This window comes from Nematolebias whitei, chromosome 1, assembly GCF_014905685.2.
Source record: "Nematolebias whitei isolate Nwh7 chromosome 1, NemWhi1, whole genome shotgun sequence".
NCBI classification, from domain to species: Eukaryota; Metazoa; Chordata; class Actinopteri; order Cyprinodontiformes; family Rivulidae; genus Nematolebias; species Nematolebias whitei.
Window position 1 is genome coordinate 7,721,044 of NC_056498.1, and position 4,883 is coordinate 7,725,926.

Below are 4,883 nucleotides of genomic sequence, written 5' to 3' on the forward strand. Positions count from 1 at the left end.
CCTTGAATCTGGAGGTTTCTCAACCCACTTCTCAGAGTGGAGGTTTTTGAGGCGGCAGCCCGTGGTTATGTAAACAACTCCCGCAGAGAGAGCACACTACATGCGTATATTTCACGCACGCGCAGACCAACGACATGTTTCAATCAACAACAATGGCGCCAGAGTATAACATCCTGCTTTCTGAGCTACGACTGATGGAATATATTTTAAGTCTCGTTGTTAATCTATGCCAGAATGTAGCTGCTGTGACCGACATCTGTGTTGGAAGAGACGCCCGTCGGATCAAGTTCGAAATCGCTGAACGAGCCTCTTGAAGCACTATAACATACTAAATGTGCTAAATAATAACAGTTTATCAGTAATGAACAGTATTTCTGTTAGTGGTGGGAGATGTAATGAAGCCATCTGAGCTAATTGAAGCTATTTGGACATTATGTAATTCAAGTTGTGTGATTTAAACGATGATGCAAAACATTGCATGTTATTAAAGTTGAAAATGAAAACATCAGGTTTAATTTTTATTTATTTATTCAACACCACAAACTGTATGTTACACAAAACACTGATAATTAAACTGCACACACTATTAAAACAAGTTAACTGAACTGTAAACTACATTAATGGACTGTATTCTTCCTCTCTATTGTCATCCTAGATTCTGACGCCATGTTGTTTATCTGGCTTGTTCAGGCTGTCACCCCTTTGCTTAAAGTAGCTTAAAACACTACAAAAGAAAACAAACATGCACAGCGGACAGGAAAACATAAAATAAAAATACAGATACATATAGCAGCAGAAGCTAACTAAAATGGCCAACAGTGGCCATGTCAACCCATGTCACATCAAGGGCACTCCCTCCCATTTTTCTTAAAGAAACACGCTCAACTATCCATCCTGTGGTTCAAACAGTCTTATACTGCCATCAGGTGGTCAAAAATGGAAGTACACTCCAAGCAAATCAACATTTCTTCTAAAATTTGACAATTAATTATTGCTAAATTTCAAACAATATTATCGTTTATCGTAATAATTTCTGAGAAAATTAATTGCCCAGCAAAATTTGTTATCATAACAGGCCTACCTAGTCATACGAGACTTTTTTTTTTACAGCTCTCGTTTATTTATTAATTTTTTTTCCATGAGTTGACGCGACCTGTCAATCAATCTAGTAGGCGTGTCAGCAAATGACCAATTCGAAGCTAAATGAGTCATAATATTATCCAAACTCTGACACGATAAAGCAGGGTTCACCAAATGTTAACTATGGAAAATGAAGACTGTTGAGCATCTTATTAAGTTATACTTTGATATTGGTTTTACAAATGAGATAGTTAATCTGTTAGCAGATCATCATCAGTTTATTGTCAGTATCAGGACTTTAAACCTGTTTACAGTAAGGTGGTACACTCTGATGGGCTGCAGCGCAGCTCTCTGCAGGTAAGGAGCATTTAGCTTCAGACTGGCCATTTGCTGACACGCCTACTGGATAGATTGACAGCCTCCGATTTGTGGGGAAAAAAACAAAAGGAGAGCTGTTAAAAAAAAAAGTCTCGTTTGACTTTATTCTCATAATACTATGACTTTATTCTCATTATTTTATGGCTTAAATTTTTTTTTTCTTAACATGGCCCTATAGCTCTGTCGTAAAATCCCTGTTAATTGCCAGCCTTCAATATTTAAAATTCTAGGTTCATTCCCATTTATTCTTGATAATACCCACAAATTCTTGCTAATTTCAATGGAAAGTTCCCCATTTTGATAATTCTTAGTATTTTGTTACTCTATTTGTTAATTATCTTGTTAAACAAGAGCATGACTGCTTTAACAATCATACATTTTTTTTAAATTAATTTATGACTGACTTTTGTCTTCATCCATCCATCCATTATCTTTACCCACTTGTTCCATTTTGGGTCACGGGGGTCGCTGGTGCCCATGTCCAGCAATCACTGTGCGAGGGGCGGGGTACACCCTGGACAGGTCGCAAGTCCATCACAGGGCCACATAGAGACAAATGAGACAAACAACCACTCACTCTCTCACTCACACCTAGGGACAATTTAGAGTTACCAATCAGCCTAACATGCATGTTTTTGGTCTGTGGGAGGAAACCGGAGCACTCGGAGAAAACCCACGCATGCACGGAGAGAACATGCAAACTCCACCCAGAAAGGCCCCTGAACCGGGGTTTGAACCAAGGACCTGCTCACTGAGAGGCAGCAGCTCTACCAGTTGTGCCACCGTGCTGCCCGACTTTTGTCTTCAGTGTAACAATAATCATCATAATGTGTCATTAGCAATTGTTATTGTTATTATTATTATATCCCCATCGAAAGCATGACATATTAGGATATAGTCTCCATCTGTAAACTTTTTCTTGTCTGGACCATAACTTCAGATCTGCTCAAGATAATCTATTGAAGCTTCACATTCATATGTTGCATTCAGGTGTAATGACAATAAAGGTCTATTCCAGGGCTATTCAAATGGCGACCCGGGGGCCTGATTTGGCCCCTGGGTGAGCTCAGTTTGTCCCACCAATGGGTTCATTTAAAAAAAAAAAAAAAGATTTTAAACCATAAAACAAACTTAATTACGATAATTGCTGGATGTCTGGCCCCTGAGCTCTTGACGCTCAGTAACTGTGGCCTCCTGAGCAATTTAGCTGAATAGCCTGGTCTATTCTATTCTATTCTGTTCTATTCTATTCTATTCTATTCTGTTCTGTTCTGTTCTGTTCTGTTATATTATTGCTGGACGGAGTTTCACATACACTTTTCCCTGCTTCAAGATCAAGGACACAAATCAAGGTCAAATGTTATGCATGATCTTTGCTTGTCTGGGCCATTTGATAGGCGTATGATGTGTATGGATGTTGTACTAATATGATGTTTGGAGAAAATATAAGGAAGTGACCAACACTGTGGACCCAACCTCCACAGTAGGAACCATTTTTTTAGCATATATTAACTAGTATCAAGTAGGGGATATGCATTTTAAGCAAAAACACTTTTCAAATACCTCAGGTAATTATTTAGTTTTTTTCAAATATTCAACTTCCCCCTCCAATTCGTTTCTGCTGTTTTCATCTAATTCGTCCACCTGCCAGCTACCTCTGCTAATATAAGACCAACTTGAAGCAATTCTCACAGCATGTACTTATTGGTTTTTTTTTTGCCTTCAGGGCTAATAATACTGCTCAACAATTGTCAGAACAACAACAGACTGAAAGCAGAAAAAGCATCCTAAAGAGCACTAATCTCAGTTGCTATTTATAATTTAGGACTGCTTCTTGTTTCAGGTTTGCTGAAAAATAACCGCATCCGCACAATTAATTTTATTTAATCACCCCTAGTCTGGCAGCTGCTGTTAATCCTGCTAGCCAGGATCTTTAAATGTTTACAGGTCCAACAGTTTAACATGGATCAATCATTGCGTTCTGACAATTAAGCTGAGGCTCATTTTACTGGTATATACTGGTGTATACCGGTATACCAGGTATATGCCTGGTATATAACCTGGCAGGGGAGATACCATGATCACAAAGGTGGTTCACCCAGGGGGAGGTTCATCCATTGTACCCTGGTTGTGCTGACCCTTGCGAATTCCCCACGTGTGAATCTTGACTGCATAATTTCTGGTAGTGGGGGACTGCGTTCATACTCTTTATTGGGGCCAAGATGTAGGACAGCTGACTCAGGACCAGAAAGTTGCAGATTCAACTCCCCGCCATACATGTTGTAGTGTCCTTGAGCAAGACACCTGGTCCTTAACTGCTCCCCGGGCGCTTGCATAGCTGCCCGCTGCTCCACCTGGGTATATCTCATGTGTGATGGGTTAAATGCAGAGAACTAATTAAGTGAATTAAGGTGGAACCTCTAGACTGAGGAACAGCTTATACCCTGAAGCTGATAGAATCATAAATCCCTAACCAGGATAATCACTATGGGGGGTGGGGGGTGGGGGTTTACTGTAATGGCACGTTTATTTGTGATACATGACTTATGTGCTGCTGGTCTCATGCTGCTGATTATCTAATGCTGTGGGGTATTCATTCATATCCGTCTGCTCACCACAGACCCATGTTCGGGCTGCTGTTGATACACCATTTTTTTTACATTATTAACATTTAGCGTATATTTTAAATCTTTAGCGTACTGTTTGGCATTCGTTTAGTGTACATCTTAGATTCTTATGTACTGTTTTTTTTTAATACTTCATATTTTTGATATTTTTGGGTGTAACTGGGACCTTGAGTACACAATTTAGTTCCACCTCATGTACCATATGTGATGCGAATGACGATAAACTTGAACTTGAACTAATTTCATTCTATGGGAACATACAATGCTGACAACACATAGCACTTACTTACACTTTTGATCACAGTTTCCACCTTTACTTTCTATTTTCCTTTCAATATCAACTCCAATGGAAGAAAAACACAAATACACTGAGTTTTTAGGGGAAGAGGGGGTATGTGGTAAGTGTTCTGTTAGAAAAAGCACAGCAGCTGGAAATGCAACTTTAGGAGACAACTCGGCACATCGCTACCAGGCCCCAGTGTAAAAATAAAATCATCCCATTGAATTCAACTATTTTCATTTGACTTTGAGTATTAAATCACTGCTGCCCTTACCTAGTATCTACAATTGGACTCCGTCTGCGAGCGTCATTCCAGGGCGGGTATAAAAGGTGTGGTGAGGGTACTGAAAATGGCAAGAAAAATCTTTTTGGTGAGTACCAAGGGTGTAGTAGTGCCACGACTGTTCACATTAAAGGCTCTTTCACAAGATGGACTGAGACATGTTCTGGCCTCTGTGTCTCCTGAATGGACTGAGGTGGCAAGGGGATTTGAAGACAGTCCGCACCTCTGGTGTGCC

General features: G+C 39.8%; 1 non-coding gene across 1 annotated transcript; it reads left to right on the forward strand.

The window, feature by feature from the left end:
- The first annotated feature begins 3,511 nt into the window (after window positions 1-3,511).
- On the forward strand, window positions 3,512-3,668 carry LOC119421081. Its single transcript, XR_005187334.1, has one exon. It is a non-coding gene; the product is annotated as a U1 spliceosomal RNA (small nuclear RNA).
- Window positions 3,669-4,883: the final 1,215 nt, after the last annotated feature.